The sequence below is a fragment of the Camelus bactrianus genome, chromosome 4 (genome assembly GCF_048773025.1).
Source record: "Camelus bactrianus isolate YW-2024 breed Bactrian camel chromosome 4, ASM4877302v1, whole genome shotgun sequence".
In the NCBI taxonomy this organism is placed as follows: domain Eukaryota; kingdom Metazoa; phylum Chordata; class Mammalia; order Artiodactyla; family Camelidae; genus Camelus; species Camelus bactrianus.
The window spans coordinates 35,790,825-35,814,165 of record NC_133542.1 but is presented as its reverse complement, the minus strand read 5'-3'; positions in this window follow the sequence as shown (position 1 = coordinate 35,814,165).

Here is a 23,341-nt window from a genome sequence, read left to right as displayed (position 1 = left end):
AGGACTCTGGCTGTGTGTTTTTTGATTTTGTAACTTATAATCTTTTGTTTATAATGAGGGACTTTCTGTAACTTGTTTTAATTTAGAACATTTTGGTAGCAATAGAAATTTTGGATACATTTTTGTATGGTACATGTATGGTATATATAAAATTATTACTTTGTTTTTATTTTTAAGAGGTAAAGCATTATGTTACAGGAGAATGTAGGGTGGGTTTCCAGAATTGGATTTTTTATATTAAAAAATGTTAAGAAGAAAAGTGAAAAAAAACCAGACAAGCTTTCTCTGCATTCAAGGAGTTTATATGTTGGTGGATGGAAACAAGGAAACAGGTAAACAAGTTACCTTATAATTTTGCATATTGATAAGCATGATGAAAACAGAGTCAGGTGACTTGGGTGTTGGGGAAAGGCTCCTTTAGATTGAGTCTCCCTGGGGGGCACTAAAACATTTGAACTGGGACCTTGGTGTCACAGAGGAGCCAGGCCTGTAGATGTAGAGGGAGCGAGGGGAGCCAGTGTGAGGAGTTGGGCAGGGAGGCGATCGGGATTTTGGAGGAACTCGAAGGAAGGTGGAGTGGCTGGAGGATAAACAGGGAAGACAAGGGGGAGATGGGAAGTCAGGGTGGTTGGCAAAGGCCAGGTCCCTGGGGTCTCTCGTATTGCAGGTGGTGATGTTTGATTTGGGGTCTAAAGACAGGGGACTCTTAGGAAAGATAAGCAGAAAAAGGCTATCATCAGATATATATTTCAGGAAGCTCCTTCTGGATGCTGGGTGGAAAATGGGTGTTAGAGGGGCAAGAGTAGAAGCAGGGAGACTGGCATTTGTCCAGGCAAGAGATGACAAATCATCATTTGGAGCAGGCTGTTAGCAGTACTGGTAGAAAGAAATGAATGATTACAAAAAAAATACCTTGGACTTGGAACTGTCTGGATGTCAACAATACAAAGATCGTGTCATGACTTCAGATTATTGTGGCCTGAGCAACAGGTTAATGTACTTTGATGAGATAGAGGAAAGGAGAGGGCTGGTGTGAAGGAGAATCGTGGACTCACCTGTGGACATGTTGGGGTTGAAGTGCCTGTCAGACCGCATGGAGTCAAGAGAACGATTGTATACATCAGCTTACAGCTCAAATAAGCAGTCTGGACTGGATATTTGGAAGTCACAGTTATGTGTGATGGTAACTGAAGCTACAGAAGTGGATGAGATCACCTGTGGCAGAAAAAAGAGGGAGGGTCCGAGCCTAGAGCAGAAGAGGAGGAGGAAAAGGGTGGGGTGGGCAGGGGAAGACCAAAAGGTAGCTCAAGAAATACTTAGAAAACCACAGGGTCATAGAATAAGGGGCAGAGGGGGAGGCAGAGTAATCAGTTGTGTCGAATGTCACTGGGGGCTGTGGTAAGACTAAAGCTGAAATGTGTCCACTGTGTTTAGGTATCTGAAGTTATTAGTGACTCACTAGAGCTACATTAGAATGGTGGAAACAGACATCTGGTTGGGGAGGGGGAAGAAAAATCAGGAGGTAGAAAATCATAGGTAGGAAGTATGGGCATTTCTTGCACAGTTTGCAGAAAATAAAAACAAAAACAGCTTTGAACAAAACAGCATCAGATAGGAAAAAGAAAGGAGACACAAGAAAAACAAATTAAGAAGGAAAATAGAGTCCACATGTCACCTAAACCTCCTTATTTGAAGTTAGATTTTTCAGTTTGGATCAAAAACCAAAATTTGTGTGTGTGTGTGTGTGTGCATGTATTTCACTAGAGGCTCACCTAAAATGAAATGACAAGGATTAAACACAGTGACTGGTAAAGATAAACAAGGCATAGGTCAACAAAGCATAATTCAGGAGTAGTCATATTGAAATCAGAAAAGAACAGAATTTGATGGAAAAAACTGGGTGAAAGAGGGGATTACTTTTATAGGCACATTTTCTGTTGAAGATGTAACTGGCTAGTAACATTCCATCAAAATACATAAAGCAAAAATGCAAAAAATACCCAGGATAATTTCATGAAAACTACAGTCTTACCTGAAAAAGACAGGATTTTGGTAATATGCATATTCTTTTCAAATATCTGTGGAACGTGTACAAAAATATAAGATACAATAAAACTATAGGTAACACATTATAGACTACATTTTCTGACCACAAGGCAATAAAGTGAATAATTCATAACAAAAGGATAATTTTTTAAATACTAGAAATTAAAATACTGTCTTAAATAATTCTTAGAACAAGGAGAATACAAATTATAAGTTTTATGCTTTTTTAATTTATAAGTTTGCGACAATAAAAATATAGAAACACTATATATCCAAAATATACCCCAGAGTTTTACTTAGAAGAAAAACTCAGAGCCTTGTATGTTTTTAATATCCATGAACAAATGAAGATAAACTAATTAATTCAAGAAGCCAGAAAAACAAAATGTGGGAAAAGCATGAGGAGAGAATAAAATTATAGTGAGATTGACATATAAACCCAGAAGGGGGATCTTTGAAAGGACCAATAAAATTTACTTTCAACAAAGCCAAACAAGAAAAATAGAAAATACATATTATGAATGAAGAGAGATTAACTATAGATATAATAAGGTAATAATTTTGGATATTTTGATTAAATGGCTTTCCTAGGAAAAGAACAGTTTTGATGAGCAGGACAGTATAGACTAAAAACTATAAAAGAAGTTGACCAATGTCAGAGAATTTCAGCACCCGATAATGCTATAGGCAAAATCTTTCAAACCTTTAAGGAACCAATATCTCTTTTAGAATTTAAACTGTTAGAACATAAAGCATAGAAAGTGATGGGAAACATCTCAATTCGTTGTAGGAAGCTAGTTTAACTGACTTACAAGAACAGTCAAAAGTATTTTGTAAAAGAAAAGTAATGTAGGAGAATTTGTCCTACCAGGAATTACAGCCTATTGTGAAGACATAAGAATTTAATATATTTTATGAGTGGCATTCCAAATCAGTAGGAAATCATTGTGTTCAGCCAATTGACTATCTGAAAAAATATTAAGGTACATCATGCTGTATACCAAAGTAAATCCAGTATCGATTAAAGATTTAAATAAAGTGATTAAAGCACTTGAAGAAAATATAGGTGAAGATTCATACATCATGACTTGCGGAAGAACTCAAATATACAAATGTAAAGGTAGAAACCAATAACAGAAAGATGAATAGATTTAACTATTTAATAATGTGAAACTATTATAAATGAAAATTTAGACTAAACAAAATAAAAAGGTACAGATATGGAAAAAATGCACTTCAAAAGGGTCAGTATCTAATACAAAACTTCTTACAGGTCAGTATGAAAAACATTTAGAAAAATCTGAAAAAATGGTATGAATTGACATTATAAAATGACTAAAAACTGTCAAAAAAATTAAAAATGTTAACCATGCTTTTAGTCAGAAACAATATAAAATAATGACATACAGTTATATTTACCTATGCAATTAGTAAAAAATCACAAAAAATAAAGCACCCATTTTGTCAAGAACTGGGGGAAACAGACATATTGTTAGTGGGAATCCAGTTTGGCACATTTTTTTAGGAGACAATTGGGCCATAAAAATTAAAAAACTACGAAAATGTTCTTAAAACTTCAAGAAGAGCTGTCTGGAAGGGAGGTAAACATGAGGCATCCAAGCTTATATTGTCTGTCTTCCTCTTCACACAAGGTTATCAGGTTCCCATCATCTCTTACCTGTACTCCTTAAATAGCCTCTTAACTAGTCCAGTTTCCTCCATAGTTCCCTCTTAATATATCATCTTCCATTTTGCAGTGTCATTGATCCCAGATATAGCTTATGTCCTTCCTTTTGTAAGGACCTCCCATGCCTCATTGCCTGTAGGATTAAAGTCAGTCTTCTAAATATGGTTTGCAAGGTTCTCCATGTTCTGATCCTTGCTAGCTTTGCTAGGCACACCTTTCCCCGCTACTATTTTGTCGTCCATTTATAATACTCTCTGCTTGTAATATTTACAGGTATGTTACTTCTGTTCATATTACTTTTTAAATTTAAAATTCAGTCCTCTCCTCCCGTCCCCCTATCGGTCTAATTCTCTACAGTGAAAGCTGTACCTTCCCCCAGGAAGCTTTCTATGACTTTCAGGGTTGAGTTAGGTACCCCTCCATTTGCCCCCATTAAACACTGTGAACTGCTTACTCCACATTTTATGTTTGTGAGATTCATTCATGTCATTATAGCAGTTGTAGTTTGCTCACTCTCATTTCTGTATTCAGTTATAAGAATGTTCTACAATTGTTAAATAATTTCTCCAGATTTTGATTAGTATGAGTAGGGCTTCTATTTGTATTCTTGTGCATGTGTTTTGGTGAACATACATACTCATTGCTGTTGGGTATATATCCAGGACTGGAAGTGCTCAGGCATAGGAGGAGGTAGGCATATATACTAAAAACAGCCCACAGGAATCTGTGCCCTAATGATGGATGGGCTTTGTGATAGGAATATATCCAGGTGGGCCTAATATAACTACACCAACCACTTTAAAAGCAAGTTTTCTCCAGCTGGGAGTAGAAGAGAAAGTCAGTTTTGAAGCACAAGGGATACTTGCTGCATCGTTGTGGGCTTGATGATACAGGGGTCCACAAACAAGGACTGGAAAGTGGTCTCTAGGAGTAGACGGTGGCCCTCAGCTGACAGCCACCAAGGTAACAGGGCCTCAGTCCTACAACTTACTGGATTTTGCCAACAATGAGCTAGGATATGGATTTCTCCCTGAAACTTCTAGATGAGGACTCAGTCCTCCCAGTACCTTGATTTCAGCCTTGTGATACCGTGAGCAGCTGCCTCGACTTCTGATCTTCGGAACTGAGTTAATAATGGTTTTGTTTTACACTTGTGATAATTTGTTATACAGCAAGAGAATACCAATACATAGAGTTTGCATGTATTCATTTTAGTAGATGCTGTCAACAGTTTTTCAAAGTACCAATTTCTGTTTTCACCAGCCGTGTATAAGCTTTTCAGTTGCTTCTATCAAATCAATACATGTTTCTTTTAACATAATCACGGAATATAAAGCATCCAGTAAAAACTTGCCTTATTAAATGTCTAAGAATTAATCAATAGTGAAATAAAATTAAAAGTGAAATGTAGCATTCAGTGTCTCATGTAAAACAAGGAAAATTCTATAACATCTTTTCTTAAAAACTATAAAAATGTTTATATCCTTGACCAAGCAGTTGCATCTCCAAGGAATTTTCATGAATGTCTTCAAAGATTTAGTTTCAAAAATGTGCATGGTAGTATTGTTTACTATAGTGAAAATTTGAAAACAATTTCAATATTTAGTTCTAGTGGACCCTTTAAATAACAATGGAATATTATGCATCCATTATAAATGATATAGAACAGCTTTTCACCAAGGATATTCTGTAGAACATTAATTCTCCAAACGTTACATTATAGAAGGCTCCCATGATTAAGTAAGTTTGGGATATTTTGGCAAGGTGAACCAGGTTTCTCCACTGCAGCTCTTTGCATGCCTTTAATCTAGTGGGCATTGTTAACACCTGAGGCACGACACTGCATGCAGACTTGCACTACCCTATTTGATTATGTTGTTTGCTTTGTTTGAGGGGACGTTTTGCAAATTAGTCTTTGGGAAATGACAGACACATGTTCACAATGTATCTGGCACAAAAAGTGACATGAACAGTATAGTCCCTCTGTACAACATGTAGGAAAAAGGCTAGAAGAATTTGAAGGGTATTACACAAAAGTATTAAATGTGATTATCTTGATGGACAATTTTTATATTCCTTATCTGTATTTTTTAAAAGTTTTCTATAAAGTGAATATAGATTACAATTGTAAAAAGGGGAAAAAAAGGAAATGCCAGAAATCAATCTAAATACCATCTCTTGGAACAGCAACATTAGACCTCTAGCTCTTGTATTGGAGTTAACTTGCTATACGGCCTGGCCTTAATCAAATTAGATTTGTTAAAGTTCGGCTTCTCCATTGCCTCTGAGGCCACGTGAGGCCAACCTGGGGCGCGGAGCAGGGGCGCGGGGTGGGGGAGGGGCGGCGCGTGGTCACGAGCTCCAGCTGGTTTGAGTTGATTTGGGGCAGCCTCCGGGGCTGCCGTGGGGGCAGAGCAGCGAGTTCTCGCGTTGTCTCATCTGCGCTCTAATTAAGTCCACGTGTGTTCGCGCTGGCGTGTGACGCACTTGCTTCTTCAATCTCGGCTTTTCCAAGCGCGGGGCGTGCTCCTCCGGTCTTCTCTATCAACTCAGTTCTTCCCAGGTCAGGATACCACATTGAAGGTTTTCTGAAAAGACGAACCGCGTTCAAATCCTAGCTGGGAACCCAGTGGAGGCAAGTCACTTAATTTTTTGTCTCACTTTCCTTAACTATGAAAAGTGTGCTTATATGTAGTGCCGCATAGAATTGTTGTGAGGATTTAAGCACGGTACTAGGTTTTCAAGAAATATTTGTTCTTTCCGTCTCTCACTTCCACTTAGGCCGTCAGTTAATACTAGGAGTTACCACTCTGATTTCCTTCATGGGTCGGTTGTTTTCTTTTTTTAAACTTTATTTTATTTATTTATTTTTCCTTCACGGAGGCATTGGGGTTGAACCCAGAACCTCATGCACGCCAAACACGTGCTCTACCACTGAGCTATACCCGCCTCAAGCCCCCCAACCCCTCTTCCCCAGGCCCACTGTCCCCTAAACCCCCTGCCCCCAACCCTGCCGCCCCAACCCCCCCGCCGCCCCCAACCCCCCTGCGTCTCCACTCCCCAAACCCCTGCTCTCTGCCCCGCAACCCCCTGCCCTCCTCCCCCCTCCAACCTCTCCCCGCCCTGCAGCCCCCAACCCCCTGCCCTCCCCACTCCTCGCCCCCCAACCCCACTCGTCCCCAGCCTCCCATCCCCCTCCCCCAACCTCGCAAACCTCCCCACCCCTGCTCCTCTCACCCCCTCCCCCCACCCCCCCATCCAGTTTTCTTACATCAGCCTTTGCTTATGAAAGAGCGTGAGGTAGTTAGGGTGGGCAGTGGTGCTGCCAGCAAATTATGGCCTTGGTCAAACATGATCTACCGCCCGTTTTTATAGAGCTAGCAAGTTGAGAATAGCTGCTACCATTTTCTTGTACATGTATTTTATTGAAGTATAGTCAGTTTACAATGTTGTGTCAATTTCTGATGTATTGAATAATGCTTCAGTCATACATGAACAAACACATATTTGTTTTCATATTCTTCACCATAAGTTACCACAAGATATTGAATATAATTCCCTGAGCTATACAGTATGAACCTGTTTATCTATTTTGTGTGTGTGTATATATATATATATATATATATATATAAAAGTATTTGCAAATCTTGAACTCACAATTTATCCCTTCCCACCCCCTTCCCCGTCTGGTAACCATACATTTGTTTTATGTGTCTGTGAACTTGTTTCTGTTTTGTAAATAAGTTTATTTTTTTTTTGGTTCCACATGTAAGTAATATAATATGGTATTTTTCTTTTTCTTTCTGACTTATTTTGCTTAGAATGACAAACCCCAGGTCCATCTGTGTTGCTGCAAATATCATTTTTAATGGCTGAGTAGTAGTCCATTGTATAAATATACCACACTTCTTTATCTAGTCATCTATTGATTGATGGACATTTTAAGTTGTTTCTCTGTTTTGGGTATTGTAAATAGTGCTGCTATGAACGTTGGGGTGCATGCATCTTTTTTGAATTAAGGTTCCCTCTGGATATCTTCCCAGGAGTGGGATTGCTGGATCATAAGGTAAGTCTATTTTAAATCTTTTGCGGAATCTCCATACTGTTTTCTGTAGTGGCTGCACCAAACAACATTCCCATCAACGGTGTAGGAGGGTTCCCTTTTCTCCACATCCTTTCCAGCATTTATCGTTTGTGGACTTTTGAAAGATGGCTATTCTGACTGGTGTGAGTTGATACCTCATTGTAGTTTTGATTTGCATTTCTCTGATATTTAGCAATATTGAGCTTCTTTTCATGCACCTTTTGGCTATTTGTATGTCTTCACTGAAGAATTGCCTGTTAAGGTCTTCTGCCCATTTTTGGACTGGATTGTTTGTTTTTTTTCTTAAGTTGTATGAGCTGTTTATGGAGTCTGGAAATTAAGCCCTTGTCACCTTTTGCAAATATTTTCTCCCATTCTGTAGGTTGTCGTTTTGTTTTTGCTTGTGGTTTCCTTTGCTGGGCAGAAGCTTATAAGTTTAATTATGTCCCATTTGTTGGTTTTTGCTTTTATTTCTATTGCTTGTGTAGACTGCTGTAGGAGAACATTGCTAAGATTTATGTCAGATAATGTTTTGCCTATGTTTTCTTCTAAGAAAGGGTTATAGCGTCCTGTCTTTGGCTGCTTCCATTTTAAATTGTTGAAGAAATCAAAATGAATTTTCTACCATACACATGAAAATGATATGAAATTCAGATTTCAGTGTTTATAAGTAAAGTTTTATTGGAACACAACCACTCATTTATATGTTGTCTATGACTGCTGTCACACAATGTCCGCGTCGAGTGTTGGTGACAGAGACTGTACAGCCTACAAAGCCGTTTCAGGTATCTGACTCTTTCCAGAAAAAGTATGCTGAGCTCTGCTGTAGGTTATTTCTTATCTGAGTATTTCTTGAAGACAAACTTTAAATATGAGATGTGTTGTGTATTGGATTGCATTTTTATTTAATTTTTTAATTGTATAGTTGACTTACAATATTGTGTTGGTTTCAGGTGTACCACAAAGTGATTCAGTTATATGTATATATAATTTTTTTCCAATTATTTTCCATTATAGTTTGCTGCAAGATATTGAGTATATTTCCCTGTGTTATACAGTAAATTCTTGTTGTTTATCTATTTTATATATAGTGGTGTGTGGATTGCATTTTTAAAATTAATCAAAATAAAAGTATTTTGAAGGCTTAAGTTTTGAAGTTTCCATGTCCATCCCTTTTCTTCAACCCCAGTGAAGTCTGTGATGGGTTCAAAAGCTTGGCACAGCTAAGGCTGCATGTTTCCTTCTAGATGCTCTGCCTGTCTGTTAGTTAAGAGCTACCAGATTAGTGGTCAAGACTAGCTTTTAGGGTCAAGCTTTTAGCTTATAAACTGATTTTTAAAATAATTCAGATTTATTTTTTTATCATAGGTTCTAATTGATATTTAATCAGTGATGCCTTAAAACACTTCCTTTGTCCTTGACTTCCCTTGTTATTTAATGTGTAAACAAGCATCTGAGAAGACGCTGCTTTAAAGGGACCCTGTGATCCCTTTGCAACGTGAGGATTCCTGTGCAGTGTGACCCCTGTCACTTTCACCTTTCTTTGTAGGTGAGATGTTGAGATACTAATGGTAAGTGTTCTGTTTTATAGTGCAAAAGGCAGTCCCCTAACAGGGACAATGGAGTGTCTTGGGTAAAGCCTCTGCAGACTTTTTTTCTCCTTCCTCTCAGGAATGAGTATTTTGGTACAGACTACCTGTAACCTGGCCAGCTCTGGCTGCATAGATTAGGGCTACACTGGGCCTAAGTAATTGGAGGGTGAGTTGTCCATTATCTTATAGTTCTTCTATAAAAGTAAAACTCGATTAAATGGAACTGGCTCTAAGCAAAGCGGTACCCAAGCAAGTGAGATTTAAAGGGCCACAGCCCTGTGTTTGAATGATAATAATGCCAAACGGAATTCGATTTGCTTGTTCTAAGAGAGACCCTTTTGTTGTTCTCAGGCAGAAAGAGCACACCCCCTGGAGACTCTTGGCATGCAGGTTTTCTTCTGGTGCCAGCTCTCAACAACCACATTTACCCATTTTTAGAGTACATGCACTTGCTTTGTTAGTCCTAGGAAAAACCATAGGGCCTTGAATCATCTTTGCATTTTTACTGGCTTGGAACCATCACTGTTTGCAGAACTCCCCCTAAAGCAGCAGTTTTACCCGCCCTTCCACTCCCTTCAGCCCCTTTGGTTCAGCACCTCTGCTAGAGTCTTTTTCTAGCTATTCCTGCAGATTTTAGACCCTGCCTAGGCCACACTTTTAACTCTATGTATAAGAGTTCTAGATAGACAGGGATCTCCCATAGAGACAGTGCTAAGTTGCTTATAGTTTCTCCAACCTTTTATTATCTTCTAAGAGGCATTCAGTAATTTTACTATGTAGTGTTTATGCTGTCCAAGATTCCAGCTAACTTTCCCTATTTTTAAGGGAGTCACAGATAAGTGAATTTTTTTAAAAGGTTTTTTTTCTTAACTCACTGAAAAATTTCTTTATCTTTTTTTGGGGAGGAGAATTGGATGGATTGATTGATTGATTGATTTAATGGAGGTACTGGGGATTGAACCCAGGACCTCACCCGCCCCACCCATAAGCACATTTTAAATGGTTTGTTTCTCTGAGTCAAGATCAGCATTGATGTGCAATCTGCTGTTCCTAAGTACCTCTGATAATGGCTAAAAATATGTTTTCTTTTTCTGTAGAAGTCAAAGCGACTTTTTAAAAGCCTACAATCACCTTCTGTGTTTCTCTGCTGGTCTTAGGTAATCAGCTTTGGGTATCCTCAAAAATAATTTTCTGTTATCACCACCCGTGGAAATACCAGTTTGCCTCTGAGGAATTTGCCTAAGTGAGTCAACCTTTATGCGTGTTTCAGTTCTGTTTATTTTTATTATCAAGGCTTATCATTTGTATTTTTTTCTCTTCAGAATCCTATGAAATGTCTCAACATTTAAAATATTTACTTTTTAAGTGTCCTCCAATTTAAATATCTGAGATTTTACATGTACTCCAAAAAGCATTTCAGAATGAGGCTGCCTGAAGTTTACTTTTGAAACTGGCATTTATTTAACTCTGGTGCTTTTGTGCCCCCCTGTCCTCTCAAAATGCTATTTGAAATCTTAATGATGATAAAGTATGCAGAAACACAACTGAAAAATAAGCTTAACGTATTCTGGGGAAATATACTAATGAGAAAACATTCTTATTTAGAAGTCAGAATAAGCTTCTTTTATCTTCTTGAGATGGGGAGAGGTGGGTTGGAGTAAAACTAGGGGTAGGGGGCTGAGTAGAATACTATAGAGTTTTTCATGAGAAAATGTTACACTTAAGAGAAATGAGGTATAAAGGTCAAAGGACTCTGCATTTACTCAGAGGAGGCAACATTATATTAACCATGGAAAGTTGGTCCATCTTTAAAGATTTGGTTGCTCATCCTTTGGGGCTCCTGAGCACATAGCATCATGAAATTATGGCATTCTGTTGACTCTTGTCTTTCCCATGAGGCTCTTAGTTCCTTGACTGTGTAACTTATCTTCACATAGCACGCCTCCACCCTGTCCTTCTGGGGCTCCCATACCTTGTCTCTCCCTGATAACTCAGATCGACCCAACCAGTGTTGGAAAAGAGAAGTCTTTTTGTCTGCTACATTTGCTTAGTTGGATTGTATGAGTCTGGGACTGCAAAAGGCCACGTGAAGGAACTGTGTGTGCAGGAGAAAAAGAGGTAACCTACAGAGGGAGAAGAGCTGAGAAGTGGAACCAGGGTGAGCCCTTAGGATATATGACAGCTTGGATACAGCTCTGCCTGTTCCACCCCTGTACTTCCCAGTTGTGTGGAAGTGAATTTTCTGTTCTGTTTAACCTAGTTTGAATTTGGCTTCTCTGTCTTTGTCAGCCTAAATAAAGAGATAAACTGAGGCAATTTCCTCAAATTACAGGAAATTGAGTCTATTCAGGAATAGCAGAGGAACTGCGGTTTGGGAACCACATGCTCTAGCAAGCTACACGCAGGCCAGTCCATCCAGGATTCAGGGTGGGCTGTAGTTATGGGCAGGAGGTGCAAAGAGGGGGAGGTCCAGCCAGAGTCCAGGAGTTCACTGGTTTGAGGTTGGGGAGAGATTCTTGGTGGATGGTCATTGGTCAGGAGATAAGTCTCTGTCTGCTGTGAATCAGGAATTTATGGGCAATCAGTCTCTTAGTTCTTAAGAGTCTTCTGAGGGCGCATACGTGAGATCGTCCATTTCCCATCTTCCCGGTACATTTTAGATTAAACTCCTCTCACAACTTTCAACCAAGAATTCTACCACAAACCTGGTAAAAGTTTCTGTCACAAAGGTGGCAAAAAAAAAAAAAAGTTTGAAAAATCTTTTTATTATTTTGTTGTTTTACAAATCTCTGATTCCACATTTTTTAGACTGTGATATTTAGTCTTATCTTTTATAAGTCAAACAACATTGCAGTATTTCATTGACCAATGCTTCTTTTTTTAAAAACAACTTTATTATATTATTTCTGTGCAATTAACTACATATATTTCAGATGTACAATTTGATGAATTTTGATAGAATTATACACCTATGAAACCACCACCACAACCGATACCTAATGTTTCCATCACTCCCCAAGAGGTGCAGATTTTGAATTCCCAATTTACTCCTTCCCACCCCCTTTACCCACTGGTAACCATAAGTCTGTTCTTTTGTGAGTTTGTTTCTGTTTTGTAAATAAGTTTGTGTCTTTTCTTCAGATTCCACATATAAACAGTATCATGTAGGATTTTCCTTTCTCTTTCTGGCTTACTTCTCTTAGAATGATGATCTTCAGATCCATCCATGTTGCTGCAAATAGCATTATTTTCTTTTATATGGCTGAGTAGTATTCCATTGTATGTATGTGTGTATATGTGTATATACACAACTTCTTAATTTTTTTATTGAAGTATAGTCAGTTTACAATGTTGTGTTAATTTCTGGAGTACAGCATAATAATTCAGTTATACATATACATACATATTTGTTTCCATATTCTTTGTCAGTATAGATTACTACAAGATATTGAATGTAGTTCCCTATGCTATGCATTGTAAACTTGTTTGTATATTTTATATGTAGGAGTTAGTATCTGCAAATCTCAGGCTCCCAATTTATCCCTCCCCCTCCACTCCAGTAGCCATAAGTTTGTTTTCTATGTCTGTGAGTCTGTTTCTGTTTTGTAAATAAGTTCATTTGCTGCCCTTTTTATAGATTGCACATATAAGTGATATCATATGGTATTTTTCTTTCTCTTTCTGGCTTACTTCACTTGGAATGATGATCTCCAGGTCCATCCATGTTGCTGCAAATGGCATTATTTTATTATTTTTTATGGCTGAGTAGTATTCCATTGTAGAAATATACCATAATTTCTTTATCCAGACATCTGTTAATGGACATTTAGGTTGTTTCCATGTCTTAGCTATTGTAAATAGTGCTGCTATGAATATTGAGGTACATGTGTCTTTTTGAATTTTATTTTTCTCTGGATATGTGCCCAGGAGTGGGATTGCTGGGTCGTATGGTAAGTCTGCTTTTAGTTTTTTAAGAAACCTCCATACTGTCTTCCATAATGGCTGGATCAACTTACATTTCCAGCAACAGTGTAGGAGGGTTCCTTTTTTTCCCACATCCTCTCCATTATTTGTCGTTTGTGGACTTTTGAATGATGGCCATTCTGACTGGTGTGAGGTGATACCTCATGGTAGTTTTTATTTGCATTTCTCTAGCAATTAGCATCTTTTCATGTGTTTGTTGGTCATATGGATGTCTCCTTTGGAGAGATGTCTATTTAGGTCTTCTGCCCATTTTTTTGATTGAGTTGCTTGTTTTTTGTTGTTTTTTGATATCAAGCTGTATGAGCTGTTTGTATGTTTTGGAAATTAGTCCTTTGTTGATTGCATCATCTGCAAATCTTTTCTCCCATTCTGTAGGTTGTCTTTTTGTTTTGTTGATGGTATCCTATGCAAAAGCTTTTCAATTTAATTAGATCTTGTTTATTTTTGCTTTGATTTCCATTACTCTAGGAGCTGGTTTGAAAAAAAAATTGCTGTGATTTATGTCAAAGACTGTTCTATGTATGTTTTCCTCTAGGAGTTTTATAGTATCTAGTCTTACATTTAGGTCTTTAATCCATTTTGAGTTTATTTTTGTATATGTGTTAGAGACTGTTCTAATTTCAGACTTTTACAGGTAGCTGTCCAGTTTTCCCAGCATCACTTATTAAAGAGACTCTTTTCTCCATTGTATATTCTTGCCTCCTTTGTTGATTAATTGACCATAACAGTATGGGTTTATTGCTGGACTTTTTATCCTGTTCCATCGATTTATGTGTCTGTTTTTGTGCCAGTACCATGCTGTCTTGATTACTGTAGCTTTGTAGTATAGTGTGAAGTCAGGGAGCGTGCTTCCCCCAGCTCCATCCTCCTTTTACAAGGTTGTTTTGGCTATTTGGGGTCTTTTGTGTTTCCATACAAATTTTAACGTTTTTTGTTCCAGCTCTCTGAAAAATGTCATTGGTAATTTGATAGGGATTATATTGAATCTGTATTTTGCCTTGGGTAGTATGGCCATTTTAACAACATTGATTCTTCCAATCCAAGAACACAGTATATCTTTCCATCTGTTTATATCATCTTCAGTTTCTTTCATCAGTGTCTTACAGTTTTCAGAATACAGCTCCTTTGTTTCCTCAGGTAGATTTATTCCTAGGTATTTTATTCTTTTGGGTGTGACCATGAATGGGTTGTTTTCTTAATTTCTTTTTCTGCTATTTCATTGTTAGTGTATAGAAATGCAACTGATTTCTGTTTATTTATTTTGTATCCTATAACTACCAAATTCATTGATGAGTTCTAGTAGTTTTCTGGTCACCTCTTCTAGAGTTTTCTATGTATAGTATCATGTCATCCACAAAATCATTTACTTCTTTTCCATTGGATTCCTTTTATTTCTACTTCGGATTGCTATGATTAGGACTTCCAAAATTACGTTGAATAAAAGTGACAAGAGTGGGCATCCTTGTCTTGTTCTTAATCTTAGAGGAAATGCTTTCAGCTTTTCCCCGTTAAGTATGATGTTAGCTGTGGGGTTGTCATATACGGCCTCTATTATGTTGAGGTATGTTCCGTCTATGCCTACTTTCTGGAGAGTTTTTATCATAAATGGATATTGATTTTTATCAAAGCTTTTTCTGCATCTATTGAGGCCACATGGTTTTTATTCTTCAGTTTGTTAATGTGGTGTATCACTTTGACTGACTTGTAAATATTGAGAAATCCTTGCATCCCTGTGATAAATCCACTTGATCATGGTGTATGATCCTTTTAATGCATTGTTGGAGTTGATTTGCTAGTATTTTGTTGAGGGTTTTTGAATCTATATTCATTAAGTGATAAGGGCCTATAATTTTCTTTTTTTGTGTGTGATATCTTTGGTTTGACCAATGCTGCTTTTTGAGATTTTTTTTTTTTTTCAGAATGAGAGAGGGTGGGGGATTTAGGTGGTGATTTTAATGAACCAAGTATTCCCTCCCAGACCTTTTTGTTCCTCTCAATCCAAAATATTTTAGTTGTTTTAAATTGTTTATACCTAGTCTGCTACATAAGCAGTACTTTCATTGTTTAAAATTTTTAATCTCTAATTTCTAGTAAATTGCCCAAGAGCAAACTGGCAAACAAACACTGCTTCCTGCAGTCAGTTCAGATAGATAACATCTGTTCACTCCAGGGAGATTTTACAAATTTAAAAAAAAAAAATTGTTTTTAAAGCAACCTCTTTGTTCTCTAGTTCTTAAAAATTTTTTTCAGTCAAGGCCACCACTTTGCCTGTTTGTCAACATGTTCTACATTTTCTTAGGGTATTTCTCTTATATTCAGGCAACTTTCGTAAGTTTTTTTCAAAACAGAAAACCCCAAACCTCTAATAGGACGGTCAGTTTTTATGGCATATTCCTGAAAAGACCAAAAAAAAAAAAAAAAGTATAAGCATCAGAAATATTTGAGAAGCATTGCATAGATTATTTCTCATTAGTTTAATTTTCTGCAGAGAAAAGGTTGGAAAGAACCTATATTTCCATCAGACAGCCCCAATTAAATACATTATGACACTTAAAGAAAATGTAATAAAATTTGCAGTTAAGAAGAATGAAATAGAGCATATGATATGGGACACTTCTCAGGATAGATTTTGTGAACAGCATTGTTCAGTTCATTCAACCACTGTTTACTGAGTACCTTCTAAATGCCAGATAGCATTGAGGACACAGAATTTAAGGTGGACAAGTTCTCTGATTCACATGTCTACATTAGTATAGCTCATTTCTATTTGTGACGGTTAAGAGTATATATAAATATTATAAAGTATAATTTTAAAATATTCTTTGTATATATATGTATATTCAAATATATACACACACACACAATTATATATGTGTATATAAAATGTTTGCTTTTCAGTCTTCTGGAAGTATACCTAATAAAGTGTTCAAGTGATTGCCTCTGGGGTAGGGGAGAGGAGTCTGAGGTAAGAGAGAGCCTTCCATGTCTACCATTTGTGTACCATACACATGTATTTTCAATTTAAAATATATTAATTTTTTTGTATAATTTTTTGGACCTGAGGTGGGTAGGTAACTAGCTTTATATATTTTTTTAAGTGTAGTTACTGGGGATAGAACCCAGGACCTCATGTATGCTAAGCACACACTCTACCACTGAGCTATAAGCTCCCTCCTGAAAATACAGTAACTTAAAATACAACTTTCCAATGATTATAGGCAGTATTTATAACCTTCACTTTAAATATATAACCATTGTTTGTTAAGGTAGAGGAATCATTGATGGTTGAAATGACTCATTTCCCAATAAATCTGTCTGCTCCTGTATGACACATGTCTGGTGTTTGATAACACTTGTGGAATTGAATAAAGAGTACACTCTAGAAACTGGAGCCAGGGGCAACCAGAAGTAGAAAAACATAAAAACACGGAAGAAAGGGAGAATAATGTTAATAATATTAAAGAAGTACAACTAGAGAATGGCTGGTGAGAATTTTGGTTCTATACTACGGAAGTAATTGGGAAATTTACTGAGCTCAAGGGAAATTTAGCAGTCAGTGTTAGAATGGTGGTGAGGCAGGTAGGTCAGGCAATTTTTGGGTGGCAAATATTAAAAGGTAGCAAACTCAGAAGGCAACTCATGAGAGGGAGAAGAACAAGGTGTCCTTCAGTACAGGGTACTGTGGAGCCTCTGCAGGGACAGGATGGCTGCTCCACCCCAAATCTGGATCAGACTGTTAAGACTAATGATGCCTCCACCACACCAAGACATGTGAAAAGGTTTATTATGCACTTAAGAAGACTTCTGGAGAGAGCAGAACAGGCCCCAAGTTTCCCCAAAATGGCTTGAGAGCGAGGAGGGGAGAGTGGTGTGGGTTTTCACTGTGGCTAGCGGGTGAGGTCAGGGTGAGGGTTCCTGTGGGTGGGCAGGGGCTGGTGAGGTTTGAACCCCCTGCTGGCATCAAAGGAGGAAGCACCTGAGCTCTGTATCAGCTCTCCCAGATATGGGGCACAAGCAGAAGAGGCTTATAAACCTCAGAAGTCAGACATCAACAACTGAGTCAGACTACTGTACAAGGTCCAGTGAGTTTAGAATCACTTGCCATTATTCCATTTCCATGTGAAAGAGATAGAAGGGAGAGAAAATTCTGAATTTCTACTGCCCTGTATTTTAGGACTGGTAAGGAAGGAGTGCAATTCTGGAGAGAAAAAGAAACCCAAGGGACAAAGATAAAGTGTGAAAATGACATAGGAAAGATGATACAATTAATTTAAAATGCCAGGCATTCTCAAAGATGATCTAAGGAGTCAGTGGATTTGCAGGCAAGGTTGCTAGTGTCAGAAAGTGGCTACAGAATTTGAAGTTTGAGACAAAGATGGGAATTCCCAGGAAGGGTTTTGTACAAAAAGGCTTTTAATATCAGTATTAAATTTGTTATTTATATCAATTTTGCTTGGCAAAATTCTTGACATGATAAGACCAACAGAAAATGAAAGATAGAGAATATATATAAAAAAGAACAAGAAGGAAAATACAATGTCCCCAAAAGAAGGCAGTCAAATACAGAAATTCAACAAGAAGGCAGTCAGTTACACTAGGTAGGGGAGGCTCAAATCTCAGTCCTGCCACCTCTCACTGTGTAACTTTGAGTAAATAGGTGACTTGACTTCTGTAAGCCTTAGTTATCTCTTCTGCAAGCTGGAAGATGATACCAGGACTTGTACAGTAGTTATAATGGCTTTAAAAGGATAGTATATATAACCTGCTGAACACGGGGTTCAACCAATGTTGATATTAACATATTAACATAAAGATTTTGAGAGTACTTGGCAAAAAGGGAGGAGTGAGGGTAGCTCTGTTTTGAAGCGTTATCTCATTTAATCCCCACAGCAACCCTGCAAGACAGGTGCCATTATTATCTCCACTTTACAGATGCTGAAATAGAAACAGAGGTGCTCTGTCACTGGTCCAGTGTAGGCACTGGAGCCAGCATCCAAGTACTGGTCCAATGTAGGCACTGGAGCCAGCATCCAAGTACAAGTTTTCATGGCTCCAAATTCTCCAGGCTGTCCTATACCAAGATGCTTTTCTTTGCTACTCATTCCTGGATATTTATCAAGTGAGAGAAGAGAGGAAGAACAATGGGTCTTAGAAAGAATAGAAATGTGAAAGTCTACAAATGTGTATGAGTCAGAAGAATGGAACTAGAATGTAAAATACTTTTGAGAATAAAAAGAAAAAAAAAAGAAAACAGATGAGGGAAAAATAATGGCCATATGTATATTCTTTTTTTAAAAAAACCTGCAATGTTTGTGGAAATTTTCTTGGCTAGGTGTTGAGGGAAATTGTATGTAAATATGTAAAATGTTAAGATAGCTTTTATAATTAAAACTTGTGAGAAAGAGATGCAAAATTGCTTTGGTGGGGGAGGGTGTAGCTCAGTGGTAGAGTGCATACCAAGCATTCACAAGGTCCTGGGTTCAATTTCCAGTACCTCCATTAAAGATAAATAAGACTCAGCGTTGGTGGTATAGTGGTTAGTATAGCTGCCTTCCAAAGATAAATAAATAAATAAAAACCCAATTACCCCTTCCACCCCGCCAAATTTTTAAAAAACAAAACAGAAAAATTGCTTTGGCAAAATTAAATGTACTTTACTAATACTATTAGAAATAATGTATTCTTTAAATGTTTCCTGATAATGTTTTAAGGCCAATTTTATGACCATAATTTTTTTAACATTTTTAAAGAAGAGGTCGGTGCACAGTAAGTGGAAAGAATGCATTTATCCAAAGAACTCCACTTAGAGTCACTTCATTTCCACATTCTTGTTGTTTTTGTTGATACAGGGGGCGGTGTCTCTCTTAACTTCAGATGACTGTTTGAAGACAGTCTCGAAGGCATTATTACTTGGTATACATACAAAATTTATGCCTGCAGCAACCAATCCTGATCCCAGTTTTTAACAGTTTTTAATACTCCATGCCTCTTACAAATTGCTTCAATCCCACTTTAAATTCCTCAACACTGAGTTTCTGAAGAGCCACAATGTTTGAAATTGAGGAGCAGAAAGAGAATGTGAATATGAAAACAGTAATTGTGTACAATTCCAGGAATCTATAAAGGGCAGTTAAATAGCCAAGTCCAAGCAAGATCCTGTCCTCTGGTTCACCTGCCTTTCATGATGCTCACTGAGATAGTACCCAGCCCTCTGTACCCGTCCTCTGTGTTCTCCTTAGACCCAAATCCAACAGATTACTGGTCCATGGTAACACAGCCTCTCTATAAAGAATTTTCACGCACTTGGAAGCTACAGCTGAGGCAGGAGGACAGGTAATGAACAGAATCTCTCCACCTGAGCTCTGTGGGTTCCGAAGGCTTCCTACTTATTTTTGTAAAATGAATCCAGGTTTATACAGAGTAGTTTTATCTTTCCACATTAGAATGTAAAAGGCAAGAAGAAACAGAACTAGTCTCCCTCAGAAGACACAATGGCAATCAGTTCATTAAGCCGGGCATTCTACTTCCCTTATTTTTATACTCAGTAATTATTTTTAAGACTAGATTTTGGCTATAACTTCTGTCAACTTTAATAATATGATAGACAGTTATTTTACCAGCAAAATCAAGTTTATTCAGGGACAACTAAAATAATTACAATTCAGAATATGCCAACTATGGTGGACCATAGGCAAATTCAGAAACAAGGAAGGGGAACTTGCTTTTGTAGAAAAAAAGAGGGGAGTTGGGAGGTTCTGTAATAAGTAAAGAATCCACTGGAGGAAGCTGGGAGTCCAAGGAGTGAAGGCTTCTCATTGGTTGAGCTGTTAATAGTTTCTGATTGGCCAGACTGTCATGGGGCAGAGAGGTTGTTTCTTCCTGCTGAATAGTAATGTAGGCAACACTTTCCTCTATGAGACGTATGCATAGGTTTTCTTCCTGTTTGGAGTAATTGATGATGCATGGCGCCCATGAAACCTTCCCCTACAAGCTTGTCCCAACTCCAGCTGTAGCTGAGGTTTTTTTTTTAATTCCACACTTCTTAAGAAGTTAGGGTTATAATCAGCCGAGAAACTCTTCTCTCTCTCTGATGATGACAAATGAGTCAGTTTTTATTTTAAAGGAGAGGGTATTTTTTAAAGGGTTTTCAGATACTGCTTTTTGCTTACTCTATATCAGAACAGTCTTACGGAGAATCCCGGGAGCTAGTATCAACAATAGGTAAGGCAAAACAACCAACAAGCATAAACAAGCAAGTAAAACTTGGCGGCAATAGCCTTCATGCTATGACTTGCTTTGGAATGAAAGACTCTATTAAAGTCTTTTTTTCTGTTAATAGGGATAATCAGATTGATTTTTTTAAGTTCTCAATATTTTATCAAATCAATAATTTTAACAGCTTTGGTGACTTATGATTGACATACAAGAAACTACATATATTTAAAGTGCACAGTTTATTTTGCCATACATATATACTCTTCATGAAGACCATCACAATCAAGATAACAAACACATCTATCAACCTCAGTTTTCTTAGGCCCCTTCATAATTGCTCCATCTCTTCCCACCCACCCCTGCCACATACCCAGGTTACCACTGATTGTTTTCTGACACTATAAATTTGTTTGCTTTTCCATGACTTTTATATAAATGAAATAATACAGTTTTGTTTATTTGGGGGAGGTGGGTCTGACTTCCCTTGCTCGGCATAACTATTTTGAGCTTTGTCCATGTAAGATTCCATTCCATTCATCTATTGATGGGCACTTGGCTATTACAAAGAAAGCTTCTATAAACATTCATGCAGAAATCTTTGCATGGACATATGCTTTCAATTCTCTTAAAATATTTAGGAGTAGAACAGCTGTATCATATGGTATGTGTATATTTAACTTTTTAAGAAAGTGGCAAATTGTTTTCCAAAGTGGTTATACTATTCTGCTTTCCCAACAGACTTGTAGGAGAGTTTCAGTGTCTTCCAACACTTGGTCCTATATATCTTTTTAATTTTAGCTGTTTCAGTGAATATGTAGTTGTATTGTGATGTGGTTTTAATTTGCATTTCCCTAATGACTAACAATGTGGAGCACTTCTTTATGTGCTTATTTGTTTGCATATCTTCTTTAGTGAGTTTTCTGTTGAAATTTTTTGCCCATTTAAAAAAATGGGTTATTTTCTAATTTGAAAGTACTGTATGTACTCTGGATATAAGCCCTTTATCAGATATATGCCCTGAAATTACTTTGTACCAGTTCGTGACTTGTCTTTTTCTTTTTCATTCTTTTACCAGTCCTTTCAATGAGCAAGTTTTAAATTTTGATAAAGTCTAGATGAACAATTTGTTATTTTATGAATTGTGCTTTTGGTGTCATATCTGAGAAATCTTAGTCTAACCCAAGATCATACGAGTTTTCCCATTTCCTTCTAGAAGTTTTATAATTGGTTAGGGTTTTACATTTAAGCCCATGATCTATTTTGTGTTAATTTTTTGTGTATTGCAAAATATAAATGAAAATGTGTTTTTTTAATTATGACTATCCAGTTGCTCCAGATGAAAAGGCTATTATTTCTCCACTAAATTGTCATGGTAATTCTGTTGAAAATTAATTCATCTGTGTGTATGTTTATTTATAGATTCTTTATTCTGGTTCATTGATCTGTTTATTTTTATGCCCATAGCACACTGTCTTGATAATTTTTGCTTTATGATAACTTTTAAAATCTTCTGGTGTTAACCCGCAAACTTTGTTTTCTTTTTCAAAGTTTCTTTGCATAGTCTCAGTCTTTCAAATTTCCATACACATCTTAGAATCAGCTATTCAATTTCTACAAAAAAAAAAATGCTTGCTAGGATCTTGATTGGGCTCATGTTGCATGTAGAGATCTGTTTGGGAAAATGATATCTTAATATTGAGCTTCCAACTTCTGAACAAGGTATATTTCTCCATTTACTTAGATCTTTAATTTCTCTCAGCAATGTTTTATAGTTTTCAGTGTATGTCTTTCACAACTTTTCTTATTCCTAAGATTCTGGATTTTGTTGCCTTTAGAAGCTGTATTTTTTATTTTCAGTTTCTGATTCTTCATTTCTAGTGTATTGAAATACAACTAATTCATTTAAAAGTTTTTAATTGAGGTATAACTGACATATAACACTGTTAGTTTCAGGTGTAAAACATAACGATTCCTTATTAGTATATGCTGTGGAATGATCACTGCAATAAATCTAGATTACACCTGCCAGTACATAGTTAACATTTTTTTATCTTGTGATGAGAACTTGTAAGACCTACTTTCTTAGCAACTTTCAAATATGCAATACAGTGTTATTGACTATAGTCACCATACAGTACATTACATCCTCATGACCTGTTTTATAACTGGAAGTTTGCACATTTTGACCCCTTTTATCCATTTATCTCAATTCCCAACCCCCACGCTCTGTCAACCACCAATCTGTTCTCTGTATCTATGTATCTAGTTGTTTTTTGTTTCATTTTCATTAGGTTCCACATGTAAGTGGGGTCATACAGTATCTGTCTTTCTCTGTGTGACTAATTTCACTTAGCATAATGCACTCAGGTTTCATCCAGGTTGTCACAATTGGCAAGAGATCATTCTTTTTATGGCTGAATAATATTCCATCACATAGATATGTGTGTGTATATGTATATATAATATATAAATATAACATAATATATAAAATCACATTTTCTTTATTCATCCATTGATGAACATTTAAATTGTTTTCATATCTTGGCTATTGTAAAAAATGCTGCAGTGAACATGGGAGTGCACATATTGTTTCACATTAATGTCTGTGTTTTCTTTGGATAAATGCCTGGAAGTAGAATTCCTGGATCATATTGTGTTTCTATCTTTAATTTTTTGAGGAACCTCCGTACTGTTTTCCACTGTAGCTGTGTTAATTTACATTCCCATCAGCAG